The sequence below is a fragment of the Pan paniscus genome, chromosome 13 (assembly GCF_029289425.2).
Source record: "Pan paniscus chromosome 13, NHGRI_mPanPan1-v2.0_pri, whole genome shotgun sequence".
Lineage (NCBI taxonomy): Eukaryota > Metazoa > Chordata > Mammalia > Primates > Hominidae > Pan > Pan paniscus.
In genome coordinates, this window is record NC_073262.2 from 99,150,417 (window position 1) to 99,172,887 (window position 22,471).

Sequence of the window (22,471 nt, forward strand, 5' to 3'; positions counted from 1 at the left end):
CAGTTATTAGCTGGAGGTCACAAATGAACCCAGGCAAACCAAATCCCACTCCTACTTGTTTCATTTGGCTCTAACAATGTTGGCCTACTCAGTATTCTGTTTGCATGTTTGTTTAATTTTTACTTAGACATCAACATGTAAAAATTAGATTTCATATAAGAATCCAAGATTCTTTGGAAAAAGAAAAAAAATCAGAAGATCTGGCAATAATTCGTATTTACAAATGGCAACACTTGCCTGCAACTGAATAGACTTGTCCTCTTTAAAGGGGGCATGTGCTATCCAGTTCCCCAAAACCTCCCACTCTTATAGCAAGCCTGCTTTATTTAGTTTTCCTTTGCTAAGCAAGCCTTGGTAAATATTTGACTTTGTAACCCTCATTAAATAAATGTATGGACATTTAGAATTCTAGGGATGCATACAATGTTATGAAGCTCAGGCCTGGACAGTAATAGATTAAAATAATTTCTACCAAACTCCTCTCCATGAAGTTCTGCCTACTAATTATATTATGCCTAACAGATAACCATCTCTACAGAGTCCAGACCACCACCATATCCTTTCTCACCTGGATTACAGCAATAGCCTAACTGACCTTCCAGCCTTCCATCTTGCTTTCCTCTTAATTCATGGCATTAAAAGCAGTGCCACCTTTATAAATTGCAAGCTTAATTCCCTCTTTTCAAATGGTTTCATGTTTACCTTTGGATAAATCCTAAACTCCTTAACATGGTTTAGTGAGCTGTCTTATAATCTACTTTAAAATACAGTAAGACAGTTATTTAGTTATTCATAAACAACTAAATATAACAATTCAATTTCCCTAATCAGTAATTTACTCTTACTGGCATTGCAAGGACCCTATGGAGGTGTCCACTCTCCACAAGCCACTATACTAAATCCTAACTGTTCTATGGGAGGAAAATAAACTTCTATCTTGTTTGATTCATTGTAATTTGTGGCCTCCTTGTTGCAGTACCTTAAAGTATGTCCTAATACTACACCCAGTGTTTCTCATTTTCTTAAATACACTATCCTCTTACCATGAGTTCTCGCACATGTTCCCTCTAGAATTCTCCCACCTCCTAACCTTCATCTGGCCAACTTCTACTTCAGTTCTCACTTCCTCCGCAATATTATCCCTAACCTTAAGACTGGGTTCCATTTCCCTTGATATGTATTCTAATAGCAGACTTCTCTCTGACTTTCAGCTGTCATTTTACGCACTGTGGTTCATTAATTAGCATAAGGGATGCCAGAAATAATGTTTCATTAGTGAAATGAGTGATCAAGATAAAAAGAGCCCAAGTTCCAGAATGACCTTTAAGAGGAGAGCTGCCTATCACCCTGGTTTGCTGACTAATTCCAAACTATTTCAGGAGGGGAAATAAACTTCTGTCTTGTTCGATCTACTGTACTATGGAGTGACTTTGTTACAGCAGCTTAGCTTGTACTTTAACAAATACACTAAACTTATTATTATTAAATGTTTTTGGCCAGGCGCAGCAGCTCAGGCCTGTAATCCCAACACTTTGGGAGGCTGAAGTGGATGGATCACAAGGTCAGGAGTTCGAGACCAGCCTGGCCAACATAATGAAACCCCATCTCTAATAAAAATACAATACAAAAAATTAGCTGGGCATGGTGATGGGCACTGGTAATCCCAGCTACTCAGGAGGCTGAGGCAGGAGAATCACTTGAACCCGGGAAGCGGAGGTTGCAGTGTCCTGAGATCGTACCACTGCACTCCAGCCCAGGCAACAGTGTGAGACTCTGTCTCAAAAAAAAAAAAAAAAAAGTTTTCAGGATGAGACCAAGCTCTCTTTTACTTCCGAGCCTTTGCACACGCTGTTACCTATGCTCAGAATACTTTACCACCTCTTAATGTTAACCTAGTTAACTTCTTAGCCTCCGGATCACTATTTAAAAATTGTCTTCTTAGAGAGACTCTCCCTAATCTTAAAGGTCCATTAGATCCCTATCACACACTCCAACAGAAGACCCTGTACCCTCTCATCATCACTTTGACATATTTCACTGCTCTTAGTTTTCTAAAAGTCTCAAAAGCATTATAAGCTCCTTGAAGGAAAAGATCACATCACACTTGTTTATTGCTGCACTGGCAGCACCTAGCAATGTGCCCTGCACACAACTGGCATCTAACATTACGATCTTCCTAGTGTGGCGATTCCTCAAGGATCTAAAACTAGAAATACCATTTGACCCAGCAATCCCATTACTGGGTATATACCCAAAGGATTAAAAATCATTCTACTATAAAGGCACGTGCATATGTATGTTTATTGCAGCACTATTCACAATAGCAAAGACTTGGAACCAACCCAAATGTCCATCAATGATAGACTGGATAAAGAAAATGTGGCACATATACACCACGGAATACTATGCAGCCATAAAAAAGGATGAGTTCATGTCCTTTGCAGGGACATGGATGAAGCTGGAAACCATTATTCTCAGCAAACTATCACAAGAACAGAAAACCAAACACCACATATTCTCACTCATAAGTGGGAGTTGAACAAGGAGAACATACGGACACAGGGAGGGGAACATCACATACCAGGGCCTGTCAGCGGGTGGGTGTCTAGGGGAGGGACAGCATTAGGAGAAATACCTAATGTAGGTGACGGGTTGATGGGTGCATTAAAACACCATAGCACGTGTATACCGATGTATTAAAACTGCACATTCTGCACATGTAGCCCAGAACTTAAAGTATAATAATTTAAAAAATAGTATGTGTAATAGGGAATAAAAGTTAATATTTAATAAAAAATTACCATCTTCCAGGGCACATTCCTCCACACTGGCTACAATGACCTCTGGAGAGACCTTATCAACTACCTTGCTATCGTCTATATTTATTGCTTATATTATTTTATTTTACTTATAGTAACACTAGTAAGGAGAAGGAGAGCAAAGAGGTGGGGAAAAGAGGAGAAGGAGGAGGGACACACTAATTTGGCATAACTTAGCATGGCTCAGTGAACTCTTCTGTCTAGGCTGCTCCCCAAGATATCTTATTAAGAAAATACATTGAAAATATTTGGGGAAGGAAGTTGAAGAAAGTCAGATAACATACAGTTTCTTCAGCTATCATATTAATATTTTTAGGTGCATACCATGTAATTTTTCTGGTGTGGAGACCAACTGAATGTCCCCTTACTATTTTTACCTTAAATAAGATTGCAATTGCATCTTAGTCATGTTTGTTTTAAGACCAAAACAGATGCTTAGCTACTATGTTTTAATTATTTGTGGTAACCAGGAATTGGCCAGCTGATCTTTTGGTGAACTTATAAATTATAATGTTATGAAAATGTTCAAACAGGTAATCTTAACCTCTGTAGAGAAACTGTAGCAAAGATCCCTATGTTGATTACGAATTAGCAACCAATGACCTCTATCTATTTCCAGTGTTAAGTTTCTAGCATAAAAATGTTTATTATTGACGTGGGATAGAGCCCCTTCCATAACAGGAAGCAACCTCAACCACCACAAATGAAACTTGCCCTTTAAATTATTTTGAATCACAACAGCCAAGAGACTACTCATCTTTTTTTGTGTGTGGGGGGGTATCTTTTATCTAATTCTCAATTCTTCCTCCACCCTCCTGCCTTCCCCTTCAGTTTGCAGGCTGCAGGATGGAAGAGCTTCTATTCCTTAATCTCAGCAAAGTCATATGTATCCTTGTCCATGACACTGGAAAAGGAATATATAGGTGTAATTTCATTCTTTATTTTCCATTAACAATGTGTTTAACTAGACAAGAAGCTCTGTTACTGTCACCTTAAACTAGCCTGACTTTTTTCTGGCTCAACTTATCTCACTGTAAAACAGTTATAAGGTCAATGGTAGACTCGAGAATTTAATTAAGTGTGTAAGATGAAAGCTTTACAACTGCTTCCATTTTGCTTTGTATCAAGAACAAGAAACCAAATTTTTCTTAGGACTAAAATATAATACTAGCATTCTGGAAAATAATTATTGTACATAATTTATAACCTCATTGCTATGAACCACCTTACCTAGTGCATCTGCTACTTTGATACTGTTCATGAGCTGTCAGCTGGGCTGGGGATTTGATTTGTTTTTCTGTTGCTGCTCCCTGATTTACTGTTGCACACTATTCCCAGAATCCTGATTTCATTTGCTTTCACTGATAATATGTATCTGCTAAGAAGTCCCAACTTTGTGTCTAAACTAAATGAGATCAGACAATTTGAAAGTAGTATGTATAACTTTAGCATCCTTTACAAGATCAGGTATTTATAGTTCTATTTCACAGAAGTATTTCCTGACCACAGGAAAGCTTCACTCTCACTGTAAATGAGTCTTCGGTGTGTGTCAGGGCCTCCTGTTTTTGTGCAGGAAAAAAAAAAATCTTTACTCTACTTTGTTCTTCAACTATGTAGCCCTTCCCTGCCTCATGCACTAAACTGCTCATATGTCAGCATTAATAAACAGGTATAAATTATTAGTAGCAACATACTCTGAGATCTCAATTCAGTGAGTGTGAAACACTAGGGAGGAATTTGTTACTTTTCTCCTCTTTAAATAATATATAGCCTAAGGAGCATGGAAGAATCTTTTCAGCCTCAGAAATGAGAACGGGGTTGAAATGATAGCTGAATCTTCTTCTAGTCTCTGATGCCTCACTCCATCTCCCATAAATATCAGAAGAGAGTCTGCATATTCTGGTAAATGTAGGCCAGCTGCTGTGACGCAGGAGGGAGAGCTGGGGCTTTGAGATATAAATTTTTCAAAGAGCTAAAAGTAGCTCCCAAGAACCTGCTTAACACAATCGCCTGCCCCGGCCTCAGAAAGCACTTCCATTGTCAGTCTCTACTGTGAAACAAGATGCTGCTTGCTTTGCCTACTCCAGTGGCTTCACCTGGCAGGGTGTGGCTGACTAGAATGAGCGGGATAGGGTAGACATCTCACTGCAAGTCCAAGATACCAAAATCAAATCCTATTTCAATTGCCACTTAGTTCTCCACATCTTAATGGAGAAATTTTTGAAACAGCAAATACTAACTTAACAAAGTGGCTAACTCCCCAACTAATGTGTGTCCCCTTCAGTCTATACCAATTTGCACGACAAAATGATTAGGAAGAAAACAAATTGTCAATATAACAACAACAACAAAAAAAACCCACTCTCCTTCAACTGCTAAAAACGCTAGCCCCTAAAACTCACATTTAAAGCTTCATCAGTTTCATTTCTCACAACACTCCCATAAGAGAGAAAAATAGATTTCCCAGTTTGTGAAAATCAGTGCTGTATTCATAAAGCTGGCAAAGACTCCAAATGAAGAAACACAAAATCAAGATCAGTACTAAACTAGACGTGGGTGGATCCTTGCCACCACTGTGAGAACTGCAGCCTGTTTACCATGCTAGTTTTGTTATTCTTAAGTGCCACTTCAAACACAATGTATAGCAAAGGACAAGATTCCAAATACATCAATGTTAAACATGTAATACCATACCACATCAAATTTACATGCAGCGGTTAGAGTGGTGAGTTTGGTATAATGCCTTGGATAACATATTAAAAGATAAGAGACTTACTAAAGGCAAATTATAAGGCAATTTAATTATAAGGCTCAAGCACACTGCACTTAGATCCTATAAGTGAGAATGCTGCATCAAAATCCCTTATCCGCTTACCACATACCTTTCTGGGTCTAATGTCTGTGGCACAGTCGACCCTAAATGTGTACATAATAGTCCTGGATATTCTCTGCCTTACCCTCTCCTCATCGATCCCAAATCATCACAGTCACCTTGGAAATGCAGAGGTGCTATGAGTTCAAAACTAGCAAAAATAGAGAAAGCAGAAACAGTTTAGAAGAAGAGACTCCAGGGACAAACTGCCATAAATTATTTTATGCTGTCCCTTCACGTTTGTCTAGAATGTTTGAAATGGCTCATTTTGTTATGATACATTGCCTGAGATGTCATCAATTAGAGATCTGAGTTAACAAGTATTATGTGTTAAAAAAAATCTACCTCCAGGGGGATCACTAGACTATGAAAAATACAATCAGATTGCTTTCCACTCTAACATCTATCAAAGAACCACAGAGAGGAAAAAATGGTTGATAGAGGCTAAATAATTTGGGAGCACTTTAGAACAACCTGGAAAGGTAATGTGTGCCCTTAGGACTTACATGACTTCCTAAAAACTTTTGGAAAATAAATACCAATTTTTCTAAATGGCCAAGGGTGGGCATGAAGGACACACTGAACAAGCCGATAATTAATAGATCTCATCAACCAGTAACCTGATCTGTAAACACTTTGAGGCTCCTGTAAAACTTATGGGATGGGACCCTCTGGCTTTAAAGAACTTCTGAGTTCATTAGTTTTCTTGGTACACCTAGGTGCATGGTTTGCCACTCTGAACTGTAGCAGCTGTGAGAGTATTCTGCATAAGGGACTACTGTAAAGGCCACTGGACTACATGAGAGAGCTGGAGAAAGATCAGAAATGTCAGTGGGCACTTGCTTTCCAGAGGATGTGTCTAAAGCCCACAGATACTAAAAGTTGGCATGCTCAGCCTCACAAAACTCCTGCTGCCTATGTATCTCTGTTCCCACCAACCTTAAAAATTCCTCTACCGACAAGCGAAGAAGCAATTTTTAAAAACTTTTGTTCCTGATAACCACTAGAGTCTGCCATTTTGTTCCTAGACCCCCTCCAAGGACTAATCTCCAGCTTGAAGGAAAAAAGGAGATTATAGATCTCAAAAAGTCACACAGCAAATAATCTTCAGGAGCACATAATCCAACTCTCTGGACTAGGGGCTGAGAGCCACAGAGTCAGTTACTCCCATCATTAATCTGCTAAATGGCCACTGTGCTACTCAAACTGAGCATCAATACACCAAGTTAGAAGGCCACTGAAACTCATTTGATCTTTGATGGCTGCATTGGTGGTTGTGTTGGATGAAAGACAGCAGCCACTGTAACTGAGCAAGTCCAGAGCTCCCCAAATTCACTAGGGACACAAATCACTCACATCTCACAGCTTAATCACCTAATCTCAAACATAGGAGGCCAGGAAAGATGAAATTAGTAAAAAGAAAGCAGGGGCGGAAACCAATTCCTTTCTGTTCAATTTTGCCTAAAATCATTTCCATCCTAGGAAGAAGGAAGAAAGCTATTCTTCTTCCTTCTCCCTCCATATCTCAGGCCTCCTGCTCCTAGGAAAGAACAATTCAGTTCCATATGGGGTGAATGAGCTTTGGTGGAAGAACCTGAACATCTAAACACTACAATAGAGTTTCCAGGAAAATGTGCTCCTAGACATAAACAGAAAACTGACAAAGCGATACTGGGGAAACCTGTGTGGAAACTGAGAATGTGCTGTCCATGTATGGGGACAGGGTGGGAGGTGGGAAGATGGAAAGCCTCACGATGGAAGCCAATAGATCCAAGAGGAATTTAAACATCCAACCCAGAGACTGGCGAGCTACATTCAAAACGTTTCCAATTCAATTGAAGCTGGAGATCAGGAGGCAGCAAAGCTCTTGGCCTGCCAAGCAGACCAGACAGGGCACAGATGATTATAATTATGAAAACATGTCTAGAAAACCAGGGACAGCATGAACCAGGACGGACAACAGGAGAAGCTGAGGTGTGGCTGAACGGTACTGGTGTCAGAGGCGTTCGAACCAGAGCAACTCCATCTTGAGTGAGGGCTAGGAAAATGAGGCTGAGACTTGCTGGGCTGCATTCTCAGAAAGTGAGGCATTCCTAGCCTCTAGATGTTTATGGTTAAGGGAACAAATTAATAATGTTTACTAAACAGACCCAGACTTGGGAGTGTCCAGATATCCTGATATCTGGAGAACAAAGGCATTCCCAATTTTTCTTTGAAGATAATAATATTGATTCTTGCAAAATATAGCAATTGAGAAAATTAATTCTTTATCACAAACCCTTGTAACAGAGCCCATCTCCCCATATATACCAGCATTGTAGCTAGGGAACCTCCTACTCTGTCTGTGGAGTAGCTGTCCTTTCACCACTGTACTTTCTTAATAAATTTGCTTTTACTCTGCACTGTGGACTCGCCCTGAATTCTTTCTTGTGGGAGATCCAAGAACCCTCTGTTGGTGTCGGGATCAGGACCCCTGTCCTATAACACTCGTACTCAACAGAAAGACGAAGGAGTCCGACAGAGACAGTCAAGTACCTGCATCGTTTCTCTACCTTACAAAGATTGCTCCCCTGTAACCTCTCCACCTCCTTCCATAAAGCAATTTGACCTGAGGCATATCCTCCACTTTTTCTGATAAAGACAAACAAGGAAGGTGATAAAGGAACCAGTGGCTGTCAATTTTTAGAGTGTCACTGAGCACTTGGAGAGCTTGTTTAAAATTAAGAACGCCAGGCCCTGCCCCAAGATATTCTGTGATACAAGCAGTTCTGGATCACACTTTGGCAAACACTGAACTGTGGTGAGGGCAGTAAAAAGGGTAATATGCTAGCCGGTGTAGCAGCCCTACATTCATTCTGGCAGCGTAAAAGGTACCCCGCACTTAGCAGTCCTCAGAGAGGTTTTGGGAAAGTTCTTTACACTCCTGTCCCACAGTACATTTTTGGGAGATTTAGGATGGCAGCTTAGATTAGTCTTGTATCAGGGAAGCCACCCTGGAGTTTGGTTAGTCCCAGACTTAACCAGTGCCCCTCTATACCCAGCCTTGAGTATGTAAGAAAAAAATGACTTGTCTTATTAAAAACTTTCAGTTTAAAAAAACTATAACAGTCTCATGAGTTAACATGTTCTGACAATTTTGCTTTTGCTCGTATAAGTTTTTCTCCCAGGTACCTTCATTTCATATGAAGGACAGCTCCAGTGATAAGAAAGGCCAGCTGGCAGGCTGCTCATCAAAACTCACCAGCAATAAAAGCTTAGCAGTCACCTAGGAACCAGCTGCCTCCTCTCTACCAATCAACGCACCACCACAGCAGTTTCCTCGGAGCTCAGGTACTCTTTGAAAGTGGAAAAAATAAAGGGTTTCCTAAATATCCCTGAAAAAAGACACCAAGTGCTTCCAACAGTGAGAAGTGGTGGTCTGAAAGGGAAGACTCGATTCAACTTTTTTAGTCCTAAAAGTAAGGAACTATTGCCCAAAAGGCATGAATAGTGGCAGAAGTCCAGAAGTGCCCTGGAGTCTTAAGCCGAGACTAAAGGTAGTTCGGTGGAGAAACTCTGAGCACTCCTAAGTTCTTGTCTGGGGCGCTCAGTCCCTGTAGGATCTCGGGCAAATCACTTAACCTCTCAGGCTCATTTTTACAAACCTGTGAAATGAGGGAACTCTTCCCTCCCATCCTTCCTCACAGGAAATGTTAAGGCTTACATGTCAGGAAACATGTGACAACTTTCCGTAAAATGTTAGTCAATAAACAAATACTTTTACGTAGGCCGGACGCAGTGGCTCATGCCTGCAATCCCAGCACTTTGGGAGGCCGAGGCGGGTGGATCATGAGGTCAGGAGATGTAGACCATCCTGGCTAACACGGTGAAACCCTGTCTCTACTTTAAAAATACAAAAAAATTGGCCGGCTGTGGTGGCGGGCACCTGTGGTACCAGCTACTCAGGAGGCTGAGGCAGGAGAATGGCGTGAACCTGGGAGGCGGAGCTTGCAGTGAGCCAAGATCCAGACACTGCACTCCAGCCTGGACAACAGAGCAAGACTCCGTCTCAAAAAGAAAAAGAAAAAAAAGAAAACAAATACTTTTACGTGTACGAGTAATCTCACATGAGGGTCCCTTTGGAAGGGCTTGAACTTGCCTTAAATCTTCCTCGATCAAGTAAGTATTTTGTTTATTAGTCCTTGAGAGAATCTGAATATAAGATAGGTTCAATAGCACAAAAGGAAAGGAATTTTACCACTTTTAAAAAATATAAAGTGAAGAGGCTACCTCTGAGCACTGCAAGGATATGTGGTACATGAATATGCCTTGTTTAATTATAGAGAATTCCAAAACTGATACTATCTTTTGTTTTGTTTTTCCCATGTAAAAAGGTAGGAATGTTTCCCAAGCTATTCAGGACAGCGGATGAATGAGCAGTCACTTTGTTTATACGTAGGTACAGCTGGAGCACTATGTATGTACTGTCTGAACTACTTTGACAAAAGTAGGCTTTTTAATGTAACAAGATAAGTCAACTTGAGTTGTACTATATTTTTGGGAATTCATTCACTACAACTTGTGACTGTAAACATTGTACTTCAAATGTTTTGTACTTTTCCTTCAATACAATTTTTTGGGGAAAAAAGATTAAAATTTTTTAAATAAACAAATATTTTATCATCATGAATGTTACTCCTTTAAACTTTTAAAAACTGAAAGAGCAAGTAGTTGTTCTACTTATTAACGACTTACTTATCAATCTTAAAATTACTCCCCTAGAGAAATCTGTTAATGTCAATGACATTGATCAGAATTTAATAATCAAGTAAGAAAGGGGTATTTGTGTTTAAGGAATATAATTTATTTTTCTTTCTTTTTTTTATTTTTATTTTTAGAGACAGGTTCTCACTCTGTCACCTAGGTTGGAGTGCAGTGGCAAGATCACAGCTCACAGTTCACTGTCATCTTGAACTTCTGGCTCAAGTATCCTCCTGCTTCAGCCTCCCAAGTAGCTGAGACTACAACAGTACAACACCATGCACGGCTAATTTTTTAATGTTTTTGTAAAGACGGAGTCTCGCTATGTTGCCCAGGCTGGTCTTGAACTCCTGGCCTCAAGCAATCCTCCTACTTCAAAGCTCTGGGTTTATAAGCATGAGCCACTACACCTGGTCAGGAATCTAAATTTCAAATGTCATCTTCTTTTTACCATATATTTTTTCTAAAACAATGAATAGGAGTCACTATGAGGAAGCACAATATTTTTAATCACTACACTTTCTCCATAGGATAATCATACAAAGAAATGGCTGTTCCTCCCATTTACTGATGACAGAGAATGTGATTATCAGGAACTAGAAAGAAAAAACAAAGCAAACTTGTAAATGTAGCATCTTGCCAAGAGACTGAACATAAAGCCATCCATCAATGTGCCCTTCCGTCAATCAGTATCTTTATACTACAAATTCCCTTACCAACCTCATCCAAGTTAACCTTCACTAACCAACCACCCAAATAGCCAATGCTCTATATTTCCTCCATAAGATATGCTGAGTGATGCCCAGTGGACCTCCTGGGAGCGGCTCTGCAGACTGCCTGTGCACCTCTGTACCTATCAGCTGGGTTGGCTGCCCCCAAAAGCCAACTGTATTTGTTAACAAACCTCTTTATGCCAGCTCTACTTGTTATTGTAATTATATAATTATGTAACATAATTAATATTATGTAATTTAATTGTATAATTTAATATTATGTAAACCACAGAAAATTTGAGAGGAAAAGAAAAAGTGATTATATCTATGGAAACCAAGTTAGATGCTCTGGAAAGGTTTAGTAAAAGGCGGGTAACTAAAAATACTTCTGTCAAATTCAGAATGGCTAGAGGATTGGGAGAAATCTTAAAATTCTAGAAGAAATCTTATCTCAGATTGCTTCCCAAGAGCCTTTAAGTCCTTTTACTAATGATGAAAGCACGGAGGAAGGCTTATGGGTATGGCTTCTGCAAGAAAGCCCAGAGGAACTCAAATTAGCAGATGCAGACTCAAAGAGAAGACCTCAGTTTTATATCAAAAGATTGGTAAGTGTGCATAAGGAATAATTCAATCACCTTTCATGATTCTCTGCTTTAACTGGTTACATTTAAAGATCCCTATAAGAAAACATTTAAAGGTTTTTTTTTTGTTTTTTGTTTTGTTTTCATTCCAAAACTACAAGTCCCAGAAACCAGAAAGGACTCTATCTCTTAAAAACAAACTCCTTCCAACATCTGAAGATTTTTTCAGAAAAATGTTCAACATTTTCAATAGTATGCAAGAACTATCTAAAGGAATAATTGCAGAAAAAAAGAAATTTTACTTCTATATTTGGTAAATATATAAATAGCAGGACAAACAAAAGAAATGGAATGTAACATAGAAAAAGACAAAGGTGCCGGGCGCGGTGGCTCATGCCTGTAATCCCAGCACTTTGGGAGGCTGAGGTGGGCGGATCACAAGGTCAGGAGTTTGAGACCAGTCTGGCCAACATGGTGAAACCCCTTCTCTACTAAAAAAATACAAAAATTAGTCAGACGTGGTGGCGCACACCTGTAGTCCCAGCTACTCAGGAGGCTGAGGCAGGAGAATTGCTTGAACCCGGGAAGCGAAGGTTGCAGTGAGCTGAGATCTGGCCACTGCATTCCAGCCTGGGCAACAGAGTGAGACTCTGTCTCAGAAAAAAAAAAAAAAAAGACAAAGGCGCAAGTTTTAAAAAAGTACGGTAAACAAGAGAGAAGAACAAAAGAACTAGAATTAAAACCACACTGGACGTAGAGAAAGGCAAATCCAACACTGGAAAACCGAATGACATGAAAAATAAACATTAAGAAAAATAAGCAGTGGTTAAAACTCATGTTTTGAAAAAGTTCCTACTGACATGGGAAATTGCTCATAGCATAATTTTTAGATAGTTTATTCATATTTTTAGAAAAAGTAACATATGCACATGGTACAACATTCAAAGGCAATAAGATGGTAAATATTGAAAAGTCTCCCTTACACCCTTTTCTGTCAGCCACCCATTCCTCTCCCCAGAAGCAACTACTGTTAACAGACTCTTCTGTTTCCTTCTAGGGACAGTCCATGTATACAAGCAGGTGGGTATGAAAATAATATAGGATACAAATGTATCCTATATAAATAATGTAGGATACAAAGATATATATGTGCATATATATATAAATATATCTAGATAGATACATGGATACACAGAGAAAGACATATCTATATATAATCTAATATCTAATATACATCTAATAAAATATAGGTATTACATATCTAATATATATCTATATATAGGTATATCTAATATATGTAATATAGATCTATAGATATAGATAGCTATATATTATATATTTATATATTAATGATATATAGGTATTATACATATCTAATATATATAAAATCAGGCCTCAAAATTCCGTTGTAATACACACACACACACAAAGGAAAAAAGGACAACAGTAAGTTTGTCAAATATTAGCAGTTGCTATCACTGGGAGGTAGCATTTCAGTGATTTTTATTTTTTCTTTATGCCTTTTCATATTTTCCAGATTCTATGTAGTAATCAAATATTGCTACAGTCAGAAAATATTTTAGACATCAGTGGTTCAGTAGTTCAGTTAAATACAAATCTACAAGTGAAGAGTGTCACATATTTAGATGCCTATAATTTCTCAGAATTAGAAATATATATATTTTTATATATATAAATTTGTTGTTTTTGGTAAAAAAAAAAATGTTCTGTGTATAGAACATTCAAGATACATTTTAAAGTCCTACCCAGAAAGACAAACCTGGAAATATTATAATGTATTTTTAATGTATTTGTAAATGTGCATATAATTATATACTCAATATAAAATGCCATACACAAATGTTAAATTATTGATCTTATTCTAGATGTGCAGATGCAGAGGTAATTACAAAAATTTAACTTTAATATTGCCATCCTTCTCAGTATGTAATCAGCATTTGTGTGCTGCTGTTCATATTCTAAGGCATGGTTTAAAAACTTTTCTTTTTTTATTTTTTTTTTCTTTTGAGATGGAGTCTCGCTCTGTCGCCCACGCTGGAGTGCAGTGGCGCAATCTTGGCTCACTGCAACTTCCGCCTGCTGGGTTCAAGCAATTCTCCTGCCTCAGCCTCCCGAGTAGCTGGCATTACAGGCACATGCCACCACGCCCAGCTAATTTTTTGTATTTTTAGTAGAGACAGGATTTCACCATGCCAGGCAGGCTGGTCTCGAATTCCAGACCTCGTGATCTGCCCGCCTCGGCCTCCCAAACTACTGGGATTACAGGCATGAGCCATTGCACCCAGCCAGGAACTTTTCTTAGAAAGACAGGTAAATTGGTAATAAAATATCTAGAAAGCCTTAGGCAGCATTCTCAGGGCATTCAGTTCATCTACCCATCAGGCAGCCCCATGTTTCCACATTCCAGGACTCTGCTAGGCAAAGGGGATACAAAGATGAAGGAGGCAAAGTGACTACCTCAAGCAGCTCTCAAAGCAGGCACTATAAAAACTACTGCCAGCATTAAGGACAGTAACCAGTTTTCCTCAGAAGAACTGACACAACTCCACTCAGATCAAGACCGGAAGTGTGGCCTTGCTCTTATCCAAAGGCCCCACACAGGCCTCTGTGGGATGGCAGGCCTCCAGCCCAGCCTCTAGCAGGACCAAGTGCCCAACTCAAGCTGGCTTCCCTCCCTCAGCCTCATGAGCCCCTGAAAGGCAGGCTAGAGTGGTTAATGAGGTCCCATTTGTCCTTGAGCTAAGAAACATGAGTCCCTCAGTGTGAAAGGGAAAGGAAGGGGAGAGACGGACAGTCAAGACCTGAACAGCCATCCCCTCCCCTTTCACAGCATACACCTGTGACTCCCCAACTCCTGATTGCTGTAACCAATCCAGTTGGGGGGCACTGGAAGGTCTCAGCCCACTCTTCCAAAACTACCTCACAATTCCACAGGTACCACCATTTCTGAGAAATGAATTTCAACCTAAGTCATTTGCATAGCACGATGTAGGAATGGGATAAATAATGGTGCTACTTCGCAGACAGCAAGTCAAATCACAGGTCCCTGGAGAGTATTTCTATTAAACACAAAGCTGGCCAGATGACAGGTCCAATCAGTTGTGGCAATTCCATCTTCCTGTTGCCATGCCCTTTTTAAAAACTGGCATACCACACACACAATGTGGTAATCTGTGTGGGAATTCAACAGTAAAGAACAGGGGCTGGGGGAACAGGGAACAGCAAAGGAAAAAGGGCCCCGCAGGACCTCGAACCTCATACCTTGTTTTGCTCAAGTTCAGATTTTGCTTCTTAGCCAGGGAAGCTTAGGAACCCCATGAGTTGCCACATTCTGAGTAGACCCCTCTCAAGGGCAAGCTCACTTTAGTGAAACTCATAAGATCTACATGTGAGTGGGCGTGTGGATGTGTGTGTGTGTGATCACACATACCCAAACACAAAGAATGCTAATGTATTCATTGACAGGGAAAACTGCTTCCTGTAAGCTCATCATGTGGAAGTCAAATAATAGAGTGACAGAGGAAACCTGCAATGTCTGCCTATTCAAATCTATTCCCTCTTACAAAATCACAAAATTTTACCTCTGGGAACCATTCATCACCCATGATGAGAACTTATAATTTAGATGGTTGGGTGGGCACATGTCCCAGGACTGGCCAGTCTCAGGGCTGAAACTCCTCAGTAATTAGTCGGATTGCTAAAGGGTAAGGATATGAGCTGGAACACACTGAGGGCCATATCAAAGAGAGAGCATTGACTGAAAACAAGGCCCAACGGGAGAGCAGAAGGAAGAAATGGAGACAGCCACAGCCCGACAACATCACTATCTCTTGCAAACAAAAAGTCCTGATTAATAGATGAGAGTTTTGATAGGGAAAATAGAACTGGCTAAGGAGAGTTTGTAATATGATTTGAATATTTAATAAGCATTAGTTGAAAGCATTTACACAAGGGCACGCCAGGGATCATCCTTAGGCATCTTGCTCTGACACCTAACCAAGCGCACCTGCCACTAACACAGTCTCTCTGAAACCATGCTCTTACATTCAATCCGTTCTGGCAGGACTGCAAGTCATTCTGTCTCTGCTCCATTATACAATAACTTTAAAAGTTAACTCTCAGAAAGCAATCACATTTCCCCTGTTCCCAAGTTCTTAAGAGGATGCATCACTTGGTCCCAAGTACTGAGAGTAATTGAAAACCACTTAATAGATTATAAAATTCTATGTTGCCCAAGAGAACTCAATTCCTCCAAATTAAATGCAATGAATTCATTCCAGTGAATTCTGGCATCAAAAAATCACTTACAGTAGCAAAATGACACACTGAATAGTTTCCAAGTATATGTCTTTGACTATATCTTTGATGACATTTTCAATTATGGAGAACACATCACTCATACTTTAATAAAGGTGAGTTCTTTAAACCCACATTATTTCGAACACAAGGAGTTGTTTATGCTCACCACGATAAGAAATTCAGAGGACAAAAGTGCATGTTTGCAAATTTATCTCCTATTACAGCTACCTTTTATGCAAATGAAGGTTTCTTCCTTATAGGCACAAATCCTGTCTGTGGTTAGATTCTTTGAGGACCTCCCCTTAGTGCCACTTCCCAGCTTCTTGTCTTAATTAACCCAAGCGACAAAGAGAAGCAAGTAGTTCTCTCCCCAAACCTTTGTCATCACTTGTTTACACGTCTCCCCTACTAGACTTCAGATGATTTCATGACTAGTCTAGCACAGTGTCTAGCAGATGCTCTGTAAACATTAGTCGAATGGATTTAATTAACTAAACTTGTCAGAATTTTACCAGAATATCTGGCTTGTGGCTTTTATGTCATTGTTTGGTTTCAAGCATCAAGGAAGGTATTGGAGAGAAGTCTTAGAAATCTGGTGTGTGACTTCCCTTTAAGAAACAGTTTATGGTGCACAAGTTTTTAACCTTTGCGAAATGTATCCTGCAACCCTGGCTACAACTATCTGGATCAGGGGTTGGTGCTTGACCTACCTAAAGGTTTCAGCTCTGGACTGGGCATGAGAAAGACCACTGGCTTTCAAGGTGGTCAGGCATGACAGCTCAACCGCATAGGTGATAAACTGTACTGAACAGTGATTAGGCAACACAACAAGATTCTTTTGCAGTGCATTTGAATGCAACTCGTACAGAGAGACCTGTCATATAGGAGAAGGACAGCAAAAAAAAAAAAAAAAAGAGAAAGTAAAAACTGAAACTCTAAAGCAGGAGAGGCCAAGAATAAGCAAAAGCTATGAGGACACTAGGGAGAAAGGAGCATATACAACTGCAGAGAAAGAGGAGAAGGAAAAGACACAGAAAGAAGCTGAAGTAAGCATCGGGAAAGTATGACAGCCACTGTTATGTGACCTGAAACTTCCTCTACAATACAGTATGAAGACTCAGTTAATAAAAGGGCCACATTAAGAGATGGCTACTGTCTCTTAAAGTTTTCAGCTATCTTTACCTCTAGTAAAGAGCTGAGGTTCTCAGTTATCAAAATGGATATCAGAAATGTAGAAATGGGTTTTTACTGTTAAAATCTAAGATGTTCAAGACTTGTGAATTGACTAGAAATACTTCAGGGGCACCCCAGCATTCCATGATGGGCTATAACCTAGCATGTTCAGAAGGCTGGACTCAAGAACAGGACCCTAGGAGGGATACTGCACTCAGGCACAATTCAGATGGAAGATTCTGGCTGTCCAGGGCCAACTGTAAGTTTAACTGAATCCTGCCTTTATAATATAAAAACTTTATATTTGCCCCAAGTGAACCTCTTAAACAATGCAAGGAACACCTAAAAGGGCAAAGTCATAGACTCTATCAAACTTATAAAATAGGTTGTAGGTGTACTTTTGTGTCCTCTTACAAATAAAGATTTGCTTTCATGTCTGAGGGTGGGGGCATTGATAGGAGACTACAGTTTTCACCTACCTCTAACTAGTGGTGTGTATTAGTTGTGGATATAGATTCAGGTGCCACCACACAGAAACCAAGAAGTAAGGTGGCCTGAACAGGAGCAATATTTATGTTTCACATTTAACAGTCAAGAGGTAAGCAATACACAGGAAGGGCTTCCACTTCTACTTCCAGGTGGCTGTTTGAAGTCTCACCATCTCCCAGTCAGTAGGAAGGAAGAAAGAGAAATGGCTAGATTTTCCCCCATTGGCTAGATTTCGTCACATGATCATATCCAGCTTCACAGTCAGTGAGGAAACTCATCTCTATACCAGCAACTGAGGGGCAACTGAGTGGAATCATATTGTAAGACATCACTTGGGGGACCTCTTCTCTGGGCAACTCTCATCACCTGAGGGAATTCGAGTGAGGTCTTCTTCATAGCCTGGATGATTTTAATCCAAATGCAACTCATTGCTTAAGTAACACCAGTAAGAAATCCACTATGAGCCAGGCGCAGTGGCTCACACCTTTAATCTCAGCACTTTGGGAGGCTAAGATGGGTGGATCACTTGAGGTCAGGAGTTCAGGACCAGCCTGGCCAATATAGAAACCCTATCTCTACCAAAAATACAAAAATAAGCCAGGCTGTGGTGGTTGCTTGCCTGTAATCCCAGCTACTCAGGAGGCTGAGGCAGGAGAATTGCTTGAATTGGGGAGGTGGAGGTTGCAGTGGGCCAAGATCTCGCCAGTGCACTCCAGCCTGGATGACAGAGCAAGACTCCATCTCAAAAAAAAAAAAAAGAAAAGAAAAAAAAGAAAAAAGAAATCCACTGATCTTACATAATACAGATGCTTACAAAAAGAAAAAAAAAACACCAAAAAAATAGTCAAGGCTCTGAAAGATAGGTAACTATTATATTAAACAAAAGTTGGATGACTTGAGGATAAACTACATCCTTGCTCCCAGCCTTCAGTCACTTTAATTAGAAATTCCTGAGTCACATGGGAAAGGTAGCTGCCCCATTCTACTTTGAAAAACCCCAAAACAGGTCATTGTAATAAGTAAAGCCACTGATTAAAAGATAAAATGTTTGTCAGTCTTCTGAACTGTTACTTTATTGGGACTGCCATAAGAAATACCACAGCCTGGGTGGCTTAAATAACAGAAATGTATTTTCCCACAGTTCTGGAGGCTGGAAGCCCACAGTCAAGGTGTTGGCAGGGTTGGTTCCTTCTTGGGGCTGTGAGGGAAGAATCTGTTCTACCCTCACCTTGGCTTATAGGTGGCGGTCTTTCTCCTATTTCTCCTCACATAGTCTTCCCTCTGTGCATGTCTTTCTGCCCATATTTCCCCTTTTTATAAGGACACCAGTTATACTGGATTAGGGCCCACCTTAATGACCTCCTTTTAGCTTAATTACCTCTTTAACGAACCTATCTCCAGTTAAGGTCACATTCCAAGGTACAAGGGGTTGGCACTTCAACACATGAACTTTGCGGGGGACACAATCCAACCCCACAAACTTAGAAACCCTTTACATCTCAGACCAAATAGTAGGTACTTACTATGATAGTCATTTTATCCTCTTAAAAGCCTTTTTATTGGAAAATATAACAGATTTGGAAAATGCTAAGACATCAATCTACAGCATAACAAATAATTATAAAGGAAACACGTGCATAACTGCAATCCAGGTCAAAAAATAGAGCACAGTCAGTAGTCTGGGACCCCTGTATGCCCTTTCCTGGTCACACTCCCCTCCCTCCTCCAGGAGGTCTCACTATCGTTACGTTAAGGAAAATGACTTCTTTTCTTTCCTTCATGGTTTTACCACTTTTAAATGTATCCCAAACATAATACAGTTTGGTTTTTGAACTGCATGTGAGTGAAACGATATTGTAATACATTATTTAGAGTCTTCTTTCACTCAAGATATTTGTAAGATTCATCCATGTAATTACATTTTTAAATGGTTTCAAAGAATATTCCATTAACCTAAATCCAACTTAGCTGGTCAACACTACATTTTCTGATATTTGCCAGTCTTGCTCTTTTTTTTTTTTTTTTAACATCCCCACATCCTTCAATGTCTACATCAAAGTTATATCTACACATTGAAACTACTATGACTACAACTGACTTTATAGTTTTTATCTTACAAAATCATTTTTTGTTTAAAGCTCCTACATAGACAGATTATAATACAAGCAATTTTCTTCAGCAATGCCTCCACAGATATTTTCCCAGAAAAGCTGAAAAAGAAACGATACTCATAGCAAAGTATATTTACCAATCGACCCGATATGTTTCAGGCAATGCTATAATATTCTAAACTGAACTGGCCCATAGACCCTTTCTCCCAAAGTGTGTAAATGGCAAGGTAAAGGTGAAAGAGAGCATGATTCAGTGGTTGAAGGGGACAGGCATTTGCAGGGTCTGGCTGACAAGCTTCACTGATGAACAAAGAATCTTCAATGTAACCTGCCAGACTGTGCTGACTTTAGAGGCTTGACCAATTCTTGTTGGAGTTTCAACAGAGAATATTTGCTTCTTGATCGATTCAACTTGAAGTTTCCTCAGTGCTCTGACCTTGCCTACACAGGCTGGAATTGGACACTAGTTTGGTTAACTTATCTACCAGCCATATAAAGGTAGACTGACTGACTCTTTCACTTCATATTCTAAGCTTGGACTCTAATTCCTGCTTAGAAGTCTCCATCCAGACTTCATTTCCTAGTCCTGATGATCAGCTGTATTTTCTGATTGTAATTTAAATACAAGTTCGAACAGTGATGTGACTCCTCTACAAAATGAATCACAGTTGGGAAGTTGTTTTCCCTGTCATTCCAGATATATCTCTATGAAGTAGAAATGAGCTAAGTAAAAAAAAAAAAAATTAAGAAACATGAAATTTTCATTGAAAATTCTCTAAGAAAACAGCTTTTCCTTTTAAAATTACTATTGCTTTTTAGTCTCTATAAATGTTATTAGGAATAAAGTGAAAGCCACCCTTATTTCTAATACTCAGAGACATTTTACCACATATCCTTCCAGACTTTCTTTTCCATTCATAAATACACAGGTGAAGGGATAACAAAAATGAGAACATGTTATAAATGCTATTTTGTGACTATCTTTATTGCCTTAAAAATATATTGCAGAGACCACCTTGTGGCAATAAATTTTTTCTTACAGTGTCATTTTAAATGGCAAAATAGAATTCTATTGTAAGAATGTACTATAATTTATTAGGCATCTATTTAAATAATCTCTTTCAGGAAGATGTATACATGATCAATGAGAACATCCAATTCTTATCTTCTGCCTTAGCAGTTTGTTATAGCTTAAGACCAAATACAGTCAACTGGAAGAACTTTAGTTACAACCAAGAAAATTAATATAAAAAAGAATTTCTAATAAGATCAATAAAGATTTTAAACCTTTCATGCCTTATTGCTAGCATGTACACAAGACAGTGCCAAACATTCAAACTTCCAATTAGGATGAAATCTAAGTGTTTGTCTTTTTATCCAGTAAAAATTCCATTGCCTCCAAAGGCAACTAAGAAGTTAAATGAAATCCAAATGTTCCTCTCATCTCCACCACAACAGACCAGATAAATAGCTCCATAGGCTACATAAGTTTAGAAGAAGCCAAAGAAATGCAATACTTCAGGGACCAAAAGAATAAAAGTTTCACAATGAAAACAGCTAAGAGACACACCCACTTCATTTTATTAGGAAGAAACACACACTTACAGCCAAGGACATGGGCAGGAGAAAGTTAAGTGAAAAGAAATAGTAAGTAAATACTCCTTTTTGCAAACATTTGTATGAGACCTTAAAAGACCAAAAAAAGTCAAGCTATTGTTAAAAAGTGACAGTCTGTAGATAACACAACTATTTTGAATCACTCCACTCTAGAAAATGGAAAGACTGATATTCATAGACATAACCTAGCAGAACTTGGCTTCTGTTTACTCTAAAACTCTATTCCAGATGATAATTCAAAATATACAAATGTCTGGATTTAACATGCTTCTTTATACAGGTATAATATAATTTTTCCCTGTGCATACTATATAAAGAAAGATTTAACATCTCTGCAGTTTCAGGTCATCTAAATATAGTATCTGATAACTTTGTTTAAATGGTAAACATGACTATTAATTTCTTTTAAGCTTAGATGTACAATAATTATTCCCTGATTTGAAAGAGAATCAATATGAATTGAAAATTACACTAAATTCTGAGGAAACAATAATATTCAGTCATGCATTCCTTTCATAGGCCTCTGCAATCTGTCTTCAGGATCCAAATTTGCCTGGAGCTCTCCTCTCCAAGGTCATCAGCTGACCTTCTTCATATGCAATACTTCTTCATTTTATTTTCCTAGCATTTCTTACTGTCAGCTATCACTTCCTCAGCCTTCATGACAACATACCGTCCTGAATCACTTCTCACCCTTCTCTACTTATCTGGGTTAATTCAAACATTACCCAGAGCCTATTAAGACAGCGCCACAGGACTAGGTCCTACAGGTAAAGAAGAAACAAGGCATGACCTGTCTTTGAAAAGAGAGATGCAGGGAACTAATATTTCAACCCAAAATGATAAGAATTATAATGCATGGCCAAGTTGACATGCGAGTACCAGGGAGAGATATTTAAGTTGTAAATCAAACTTAAAGCTTTATGGTCAAAGAAAGCTTCTTAAAGGCTGTGCAGCTGACCAATCAGGTTTGTGTGAGAAAACGTTTATATTCTCCCAACAAAGTGACCCTTAGGCCCTTGGCTGCCTGGAAATC

At 39.2% G+C, this 22,471-nt stretch overlaps 1 protein-coding gene across 7 annotated transcripts in view; it reads right to left on the bottom strand.

Annotated features, from left to right (window-relative positions):
• The window catches only part of HECW2 (HECT, C2 and WW domain containing E3 ubiquitin protein ligase 2), a 392,970-nt gene that overhangs the window by 329,115 nt on the left and 41,384 nt on the right, over positions 1-22,471 (bottom strand). The window lies entirely within an intron of this gene.